Source organism: Pseudophryne corroboree, chromosome 2 (genome assembly GCF_028390025.1).
Source record: "Pseudophryne corroboree isolate aPseCor3 chromosome 2, aPseCor3.hap2, whole genome shotgun sequence".
In the NCBI taxonomy this organism is placed as follows: domain Eukaryota; kingdom Metazoa; phylum Chordata; class Amphibia; order Anura; family Myobatrachidae; genus Pseudophryne; species Pseudophryne corroboree.
This window is the reverse complement of record NC_086445.1, coordinates 273,644,078-273,654,549: the sequence shown is the minus strand read 5'-3', so window position 1 is coordinate 273,654,549 and position 10,472 is coordinate 273,644,078. Positions and strand designations below refer to the sequence as shown.

At 49.6% G+C, this 10,472-nt stretch overlaps 1 long non-coding RNA gene across 2 annotated transcripts in view; it reads left to right on the top strand.

Annotated features, from left to right (window-relative positions):
* Positions 1-6,975: 6,975 nt before the first annotated feature.
* Positions 6,976-10,472, top strand: part of LOC135015742 (uncharacterized) — a 230,425-nt gene continuing 226,928 nt past the window's right edge. For both annotated transcript variants that reach the window (XR_010213938.1, XR_010213939.1), the window contains exon 1: positions 6,976-7,048. This is a non-coding gene — a long non-coding RNA (uncharacterized LOC135015742). The remainder of the gene's footprint in view (positions 7,049-10,472) is intronic.

Genomic DNA, 10,472 nt, shown 5'->3' with positions numbered 1-10,472 from the left:
TTAGAGAATTGCTTGAGGTAGTGTACCATCTAGGTTCCACTTCTCTAGGTAGGCGATACCGAGAATGTACACAGACATCAGAAAAAAAGTCACCAGTGTCCTAAAAAATGCAGTTGTACCCAATGTCCACTTAACCACGGACATGTGGACAAGTGGAGAAGGGCAGACTAAGGACTATATGACTGTGACAACCCACTGGGTAGATGTATTGCCTCCCGCAGCAAGAACAGCAGCGGCGGCACCAGTAGCAGCATCTCGCAAATGCCAACTCGTTCCTAGGCAGGCTACGCTTTGTATCACCGCTTTCCATAAGAGGCACACAGCTGACAACCTCTTGCGGAAACTGAGGAACATCATCGCAGATTGGCTTACCCCAATTGGACTCTCCTGGGGATTTGTGACAATGCCACCAATATTGTGCGTGCATCACATGTGGGCAAATTCCAGCACGTCCCATGTTTTGCACATACAATGAATTTGGTGGTGCAGAATTTTTTTTAAAAACAACAGGGGCGTGCAAGAGATGATATCGGTGGCCCGAAGAATTGTGGGCCACTTTCGGCATTCAGCCACCACGTGCCAAAGACTGGAGCACCAGCAAATACTACTGAACATGCCCTGCCATCAGCTGAAGCAAGAGGTGGTAACGAGGTGAATTCAACCCTCTATATGCTTCGGAGGATGGAGGAGCAGCAAAAGGCCATTCAAGCCTATTCATCTGCCTACGATATAGGCAAAGGAGGGGGAATGCACCTGACTCAAGCGCAGTGGAGAATGATTTCAACGTTGTGCAAGGTCCTGCAACCCTTTGAACTTGCCACACGTGAAGTCAGTTCAGACACTGCCAGCCTGAGTCAGGTCATTCCCCTCATCAGGCTTTTGCAGAAGAAGCTGGAGACATTGAAGGAGGAGCTAACACAGAGCGATTCCGCTAGGCATGTGGGACTTGTGGATGGAGCCCTTAATTCGCTTAACAAGGATTCACGGGTGGTCAATCTGTTGAAATCAGAGCACTACATTTTGGCCACCGTGCTCGATCCTAGATTTAAAACCTACCTGGATCTCTCTTTCCGGCAGACACAAGTCTGCTGGGGTTCAAAGAACTGCTGGTGACAAAATTGTCAAGTCAAGCGGAACGCGACCTGTCAACATCTCCTCCTTCACATTCTCCCGCAACTGGGGGTGCGAGGAAAAGGCTCAGAATTCCGAGCCCACCCGCTGGCGGTGATGCAGGGCAGTCTGGAGCGACTGCTGATGCTGACATCTGGTCCGGACTGAAGGACCTGACAACGATTACGGACATGTCGTCTACTGTCACTGCATATGATTCTCTCACCATTGAAAGAATGGTGGAGGATTATATGAGTGACCGCATCCAAGTAGGCACGTCAGACAGTCCGTACTTATACTGGCTGGAAAAAGAGGCAATTTGGAGGCCCTTGCACAAACTGGCTTTATTCTACCTAAGTTGCCCTCCCTCCAGTGTGTACTCAGAAAGAGTGTTTAGTGCCGCCGCTCACCTTGTCAGCAATCGGCGTACGAGGTTACATCCAGAAAATGTGGAGAAGATGATGTTCATTAAAATGAATTATAATGAATTCCTCCGTGGAGACATTCACCAGCAGCAATTGCCTCCACAAAGTACACAGGGAGCTGAGATGGTGGATTCCAGTGGGGACGAATTGATAATCTGTGAGGAGGGGGATGTACACGGTGATATATCGGAGGATGATGAGGGGGAATGCACCTGACTCAAGCGCAGTGGAGAATGATTTCAACGTTGTGCAAGGTCCTGCAACCCTTTGAACTTGCCACACGTGAAGTCAGTTCAGACACTGCCAGCCTAAGACAGGTCATTTCCCTCATCAGGCTTTTGCAGTAGCAGCAGGAGAGATTGAAGGAGGAGCTAAAACGGAGCAATTCAGTTAGGCATGTGGGACTTGTGGATGGAGCCCTTCATTCGCTTAGCCAGGATTCACGGGTGGTCAATCTGTTGAAATCAGAGCACTACATTTTGGCCACCGTGCTCGATCCTAGGTTTAAAGCCTACGTTGTATCTCTCTTTCCGGCAGACACAAGACTGCAGATGTTCAAAGACCTGCTGGTGAGACAATTGTCAAGTCAAGCGGAACGTGACCCGCCAACAGCTCCTCCTTCATTTTCTACCGCCACTGGATCTGCCAGGAAAAGGATAACATTTCCAAAATCACCCGCTGGCAGTGATGCAGGGCAGTCAGGAGCGAAAGCTGACATGTGGTCCGGACTGAAGGACCTGCCAACGATTACTGACATGTCGTCTACTGTCACTGCATATGATTCTGTCACCATTGAAAGAATGGTGGAGGATTCTATGAGTGACAGCATCCAAGTAGGCATGTCAGACAGTCCGTACGTATACTGGCAGGAAAAAGAGGCAATTTGGAGGCCCTTGCACAAACTGGCTTTATTTTACCAAAGTTGCCCTCCCTCCAGTGTGTACTCCGAAAGAGTGTTTGTTTAGTGCAGCCGGTAACCTTGTCAGCGATTGGCGTAGGAGCAGGGCCGGTTCCGGGGCTTCTTGCACCCCGGGCGGCATTCGGGGGCGTGGCTTCATACAGGGGGCATGGCCAGTACCGCCCCCCTGTACTGTAGTAGGATGTGCGGTGCACGATGACGTCATCGCGCACCGCACAGCAAAGGTCCTCTCCACGAAGGGAACTAGACGCATAGCGTCTAGTTTCCCTTCGCGGAGAGGACATTTGCTGTGCGGTGCGCGATGACGTCAACGCGCACCGCACATCATTACAGTTAAGGTCCTCTCCAGGAAGGGAAACTAGACGCGTAGCGTCTAGTTTCCCTTCACAGCGGACAGCAGGACTGCGGGCAGCGGGGGGCACCACAGCAGCAGCGGATCTTGCCATGGTGCGGCGCCCTCCTGCTTGCCCGTGGCAAGATCCGCTACTGCGTAGGAGGTTACTTCCAGAAGATAATGTTCATCAAAATGAATTATAATCAATTCCTCCGTGGAGACATTTACCAGCAATTGCCTCCAGAAAGTACACAGGGACCTGTGATGGTGGATTCCAGTGGGGACGAATTAATACTCTGTGAGGAGGGGGATGTACACAGTGAAAGGGGTGAGGAAACGGACGATGAGGAGGAGGTGGACATCTTGCCTCTGTAGAGCCAGTTTGTGCAAGGAGAGATTGATTGCTTCTTTTTTGGTGGGGGCCCAAACCAACCAGTCATTTCAGACACAGTCGTGTGGCAGACCCTGTCGCTGAAATGATGGGTTTGTTAAAGTGTGCATGTCCTGTTTATACAACATAAGGGTGGGTGGGTGGGAGGGCACAAGGACAATTCCATCTTGCACCTCTATTTTTTGTTTTATTTATCTTTGCATCATGTGCTGTTTGGGGACTATTTTTTTAAGTGCCATCCTGTCTGACACTGCAGTGCCACTCCTAGATGGGCCAGGTGTTTGTGCCGCCCACTTGGGTCGCTTAGCTTGGTCATCCAGCGACCTCGGTGCAAATTTTAGGACTAAAAATAATATTGTGAGGTGTTCAGAATAGACTGGAAATGAGTGGAAATTATGGTTATTGAGGTTAATAATACTATAGGATCAAAATTTAAAAAAAAAAACACCCGAATCCAAAACACACCCGAATCCGACAAAAATTCTTAAGGGAGGTTATGCCAAAACACGTCTGAATCCAAAACACGACCGCGGAATCGAATCGAAAACCAAAACACAAAACCGAAAAATGCCCAGTGCACATCCCTAGTTTCTGCCAGGCCCTCCATCTTAACACTGATGTTGGGACAGTACATCTGATATGTGGTGCAGTCTAATGGCCGTGAGCGGCAGCAGTAGTCTGCCTGCTCTGGCCTGGTTGGAGATTATAATGAAATAGAAAACATTACACACGTAAGAGGTCTTGTTACCTTACTTATTGAACTACCCTAGTACTTAGGGGGAGATTTATCAAAGCTTAGAAAGAGATAAATTGGAGAAAGATAAAGTACTAACCAATCAGCTCATAACTGTCATTTTACAGGTTTTGTTTGAGAAATGACAGCTACGAGCTGATTGGTTGGTACTTTATTTTTCTCAACTTTAATGTTGCAACAATGTCAAATATAATAGTAGCCATGGCTACATGACAAAACTCTAGGGAATGGTATTAGTAACTTTAATATGTCATCCAGCTTGTCTCTCACAATGTGGGATGCTATATAGTACTTACTTTTACATTAATAAAATTATTAACTAATTTAAATTGAATAAACAAAATGTAATTGATGTAAATCCCTTTTACCATTCTATAGCTTGAACAATGCTTCCCCAGGCATGTGCCTATATGACTATAGGGCAGATGTACTAAACCTTGGAGAGTGATAAAGTAAAAAGAGATAAAGTACCAGTCAATCAGCTCCTAACTGGCATGTCACAGGATGTTTGAAAAAATGACAGTTATGAGCTGATTGATTGGTGGTACTTTATACAGTTTCTCAGTGCCGTAACTAGGCATTTTAGCGCTGTGTGCAAGAAACGACAGTGGCGCCCCCCCCCATGTAAGATAGGGGCAGTGCCCGCCATAGGCGCGTGAAAAATTTATAGGGGCGTGGCTTCACGGGGAAGGGGCGTGGCCACAAAATAATAGCAATTCATACTACGGTGCACAGTAGTCTACATTATTCAAATTACGCTGCACAGTAGCGCCACTACACCAGGTAGAGCCCCTTTTATACATTACAGCAGACAGCGTCCCCCTTTTTACACATTACAGCAGACAGTCCCCCTTTTTACACATTGCGGCAGCCAGTCCCCCTTTTTACACATTGCGGTAGCCAGGCCCCCTTTTTACACATTGCGGCAGCCAGTCCCCCTTTTTACACATTGCGGCAGCCAGGCCCCCTCTTTACACATTGCGGCAGCCAGTCCCCCTTTTTACACATTGCGGCAGCCAGTCCCCCTTTTTACACATTGCAGCAGCCAGGCCCCCTTTTTACACATTGCGGCAGCCAGGCCCCCTTTTTACACATTGCAGCAGCCAGTCCCCCTTTTTACACATTGCAGCAGCCAGGACCCCTTTTTACACATTGCGGCAGCCAGGCCCCCTTTTTACAGCCAGTCCCCCTTTTTACACATTGCGGCAGCCATCCCCCTTTTTACACATTGCGGCAGCCAGGCCCCCTTTTTACACATTGCGGCAGCCAGTCCCCCTTTTTACACATTGCGGCAGCCAGGACCCCTTTTTACACATTGCGGCAGCCAGGCCCCCTTTTTACACATTGTGGCAGCCAGTCCCCCTTTTTACAGCCAGTCCCCCCTTTTTACACATTGCGGCAGCCATCCCCCTTTTTACACATTGCGGCAGCCATCCCCCTTTTTACACATTGCGGCAGATGGTGACCCCCTGAGAGAGAGAGAGAGAGAGAGAGAGAGAGACATACTTACCATCTCCCTGCTGGCAGTCAGGCTCCTCGTGCAGCTCCCTCGGTGCAGGCAGTGAGGTGAGAAGGAGGAGGAGGGAGGGGGAGCAGGGAGCCGCAGCAGCGCTATGTCATTGGTAGTAAGCGCCGCTGCAGCATCCCCCTCTCCTTCCGTATTGGCTGCCCGGCGCTGCTGTGGATGCTGGGATGGAGGAACCGCATCCCAGCATCCACAGCAGCGCCGGGCAGCCAATACAGAAGGAGAGGGGGATGCTGCAGCGGCGCTTACTACCAATGAAATAGCGCTGCTGCGGCTCCAGTCCCCCTCCCTCCTCCTCCTTCTCACCTGCCCGGCGCTGGTCCTCTTCTCCCTCCACAGCACGGCGCACACAGCAGAGGCGGCATGTAATGAGTCAATTTGACTCATTACATGCCGCTGGCCGTGCGCCCTCAGGGCAACTGCGCTGTGTGCCAAGCCCACTTGGCACACACGTAGTTACGGCCCTGCAGTATCTCTCTACTTCATCACTCTACAACGCTTAGTACATCTGCCCCATATATGCTAAGATGCAGTTAGTCACTACCAAATTGACTCTATTAATTTTATTCAAACATAGACAAAGGGCCCAACACTAAGTTGAACATAGTCCTATTTGTGGAGAACACATTATTTTGCATGTTTTTGACATTGCATATGATCCTGGAACTGGGTACACGCATGTATGGGTGATGCTGTCATGGGCATTTCAATCAAATCTTACTTGCCACTGAAGAGGCATAACTGAGCTACAGTACAATGTGTCTTTTGCACTAACTATAGGATTGGGGAGGTGATGGGGGGACGGGCATATTGCAAGATGCATGCAACACACATCTAATGTCTTTCTAAAGGTGCGTTCACACTGGCCGATATATTGGCCATTCTATTGAACGGATTATATATCTCAGGCCTTTGGTCCAGTGTGTTCCAACGATATGTCCATGAATGCCGTCATTCATAGACATATTGCATTGGTCCTGCAGCACACACGATGTAGACATATATTGGGGCATCGTGCTGTGTGTCCGGGCGGTCAGCCGACCGCCTTTACACTTCCTGCACCAACCTGCTGGTGATTGACGTCTTAACTGGGCAGGTGCATGTAAATACCCATCCAGTTTGTGACGTCAGTCACTACGGATCGGGCAGTGTATGTGCACAATACACTGTCTGATCTGGCTATAGATATATCTGCAGGTCCATTGATATATCTATTAGTGTGTACCCAGCACAGAGGCGTATCTAGCACGGGGCGAGCAGGGCACGAGCCCTGGGCGCCATGGCAGCCCCAACAGAGGGGGGCGCCACCGGCACCTGCACGGCCCACTCGCCCCATGCTTCAGGGATTCCGCCGGCGCTACCCGTGGCGCTTTCCCTGTCTCCCCGGCTGCTGTGCCTGTCACAATAGACAGGCAGCGGCAGCCAGGAGCCTCCCCCTACTCCCCCCTGCAAAGTGACTGTGTGTGTACGCGATTGCGTGCGCGATCGCGACCGCGGAGGTGCGCGCATGCGCGTGCGCGACCTCGGGCGGGGGGGGGGGCGTGCGTGCGGCCCCTGCCCTCAGCCCTGACAGCAGTGAGTGGCGTGCAGGTGAGCGGGAAGGGGGTGCGGGACATTTTTTTTGTGTGTGTGTGTGTGTTAAGTGTGTGTGTGTCGGACAGTGTGTGTTGTGTGTGGGACATTGTGTGTGTGGGACAGTGTGAGTGTTAATTGTGTGTGTGGGACAGTTTGAGTGTGTGTAAATTGTGTGTGTGTGTGTGACTGCGTGTGTGTGTGTGGGACAGTGTGCGTGTGTTAATTGTGTGTGTGTGTGTGACAGTGTGAGTGTGTTAATTGTGTGTGTGGGACAGTGCGTGTTTGTTAATTGTGTGTGTGTGTGACAGTGTGTGTGTGTTAATTGTGTGTGTGTGTGTGACAGTGTGAGTGTGTTAATTGTGTGTGTGGGACAGTGCGTGTTTGTTAATTGTGTGTGTGTGACAGTGTGAGTGTGTTAATTGTGTGTGTGGGACAGTTTTGAGTGCGTGTTAATTGTGTGTGTGTGGGACAGTGTGCGTGTGTGTTAATTGTGTATGTGTGGGACAGTGTGAGTGTGTTAATTGTGTGTGTGTGTGGGACAGTTTGAGTGTGTGTTAATTGTGTGTGTGTGGGACAGTGTGCGTGTGTGTTAATTGTGTGTGTGTGGGACAGTGTGCGTGTGTTAAGTGTGTGTGTGTGTGTGTGGGACAGTGTGAGTGTGTTAATTGTGTGTGTGTGGGAAAGTGCGTGTTTGTTAATTGTGTGTGGGACAGTGTGCGTGTGTGTTATTTGTGTGTGTGGGACAGTGTGCGTGCGTGCGTGTTAATTGTGTGTGGGACAGTGTGCGTGTGTTAATTGTGTGTGTGTGTGTTAATTGTCCCGGCGGTTATTGGCGTCTGTAGTGTGCGCCCCATCCTCCTCCGCTGCCGCTGACAGGAGCGGCGGTGTGCGGCTCTCCCCCTCCTCCGCCGGCTCCGTCCTCCCGTCGTGGCCCTGCAGTGTGTGCCGGTCTCCCCAGCAGCAGGTTAGTCTCTCCCCCCCCCCCTCTCTCTCTCTCTCTCTCTCTCTCTCTCCTCCTGTGGATTGCAGTTTGTAAGTATCATTTTAATTTTTACAGGTACCCCTATTGAATTCTACTGGACAAGTGGACGTGATCGGCGTGGGATGTAGGTAAGTAATCTGTCTCTTATTTTTACAGGTACCCCTATTGGATTCTACTGGACAAGTGGACGTGATCGGCGTGGGATGTAGGTAAGTAATCTCTCTCTCATTTTCACAGGTACCCCTATTGGATTCTACTGGACAAGTGGACGTGACCGGCGTGGGATGTAGGTAAGTAATCTGTCTCTCATTTTTACAGATTCCCCTACTGGATTCTACTGGACAAGTGGACGTGACCAGCGTGGGATATAGGTAAGTAATCTGTCTCTCATTTTTACAGGTACCCCTATTGGATTCTACTGGACAAGTGGACGTGATCGGCGTGGGATGTAGGTAAGTAATCTCTCTCTCATTTTCACAGGTACCCCTATTGCATGGGTCTTCAACCTGCGACCCTCCAGCTGCTGTGGAACTACACATCCCAGCATGCCCTGCCTCAGTTTTAGCATACCTTAATAGCAAAATTGTGGCAGGGCATGCTGGGATGTGTAGTTTCACAGCAGCTGGAGGGCCACAGGTTGAAGACCCATGCCCTATTGGATTCTACTGGACAAGTGGACGTGACCGGCGTGGGATGTAGGTAAGTAATCTGTCTCTCATTTTTACAGGTACCCCTATTAAATTCTACTGGACAAGTGGACGTGACCAGCGTGGGATGTAGGTAAGTAATCTGTCTCTCATTTTTACAGGTACCCCTACTGGATTCTACTGGACAAGTGGACGTGACCGGCGTGGGATGTAGGTAAGTAATCTGTCTCTCATTTTTACAGGTAATGCTATTGGATTCTACTGGACAAGTGGACGTGACCGGCGTGGGATGTAGGTAAGTAATCTGTCTCTCATTTTTACAGGTACCCCTATTGGATTCTACTGGACAAGTGGACGTGATCGGCGTGGGATGTAGGTAAGTAATCTCTCTCTCATTTTCACAGGTACTCCTATTGGATTCTACTGGACAAGTGGACGTGACCGGCGTGGGATGTAGGTAAGTAATCTGTCTCTCATTTTTACAGATTCCCCTACTGGATTCTACTGGACAAGTGGACGTGACCAGCGTGGGATATAGGTAAGTAATCTGTCTCTCATTTTTACAGGTACCCCTATTGGATTCTACTGGACAAGTGGACGTGATCGGCGTGGGATGTAGGTAAGTAATCTCTCTCTCATTTTCACAGGTACCCCTATTGGATTCTACTGGACAAGTGGACGTGACCGGCGTGGGATGTAGGTAAGTAATCTGTCTCTCATTTTTACAGGTACCCCTATTAAATTCTACTGGACAAGTGGACGTGACCAGCGTGGGATGTAGGTAAGTAATCTGTCTCTCATTTTTACAGGTACCCCTACTGGATTCTACTGGACAAGTGGACGTGACCGGCGTGGGATGTAGGTAAGTAATCTGTCTCTCATTTTTACAGGTAACGCTATTGGATTCTACTGGACAAGTGGACGTGACCGGCGTGGGATGTAGGTAAGTAATCTGTCTCTCATTTTTACAGGTACCCCTATTGGATTCTACTGGACAAGTGGACGTGACCGGCGTGGGATATAGGTAAGTATGTGTGAGTGTGTCAGTGTGCTTTAATAAATTTTTACTGTCACGGTGTGTGAGTTGTGTTTTTATTTGGGTATTTTTTCTGTTGTAGAACTACAGGTACCGGCAGGCCCGTTATTTCCCTGCATGTTGGTACTTGAGGTTCTCCAAGTACCAGCAAGCGGGGAGGCTTTCTGAGCCTTGTAGTTCCACAACAAAAAACAATATTCTTTTTTACTTACATGGCTATCAGCCTCCCATCCACAGCCCACGGATGGGGGGGACAGCCTCGGGCTTCACCCCTGGCCCTTGGGTGCCTGGAGGGGGGGTGACCCCTTGATTTAAGGGGTCCCCACTCCTCCAGGGAACCCCGGCCAGTGGTGACTAGTTGGGGGGGTAATGCCACGGCCGCAGGGACCTACATAAATGTGTCCCCTGGCTGTGGCATTATGTCCCTGGCTAGTGGAGCCCGGTGCTGGTTTTAAAAATACGGGGGGACCCCTACATCTTTTGTCCCCCGTATTTTTGGAACCAGGACTGGACTAAGAGCCCGATGCTGGTTGTCTAAATACGGGGAACCCCTGTCCAATTTTTTCCCAGTATTTAAACAACCAGGACCGGCTCAAAGAGCCCGAGGCTGGTTATACTTAGGAGGGGGACCTCACGCAGTTTTTTTTTACATTTTTAACCCATTCAGACCCTTCTCCATTAAGTTAATGGAAACCCTGGACAACAAAATTGCATTCATGTCCTCCTCCCGCTCCCTTCCCAGTCCCAAACACTGATTATTATTATTTTCTATAA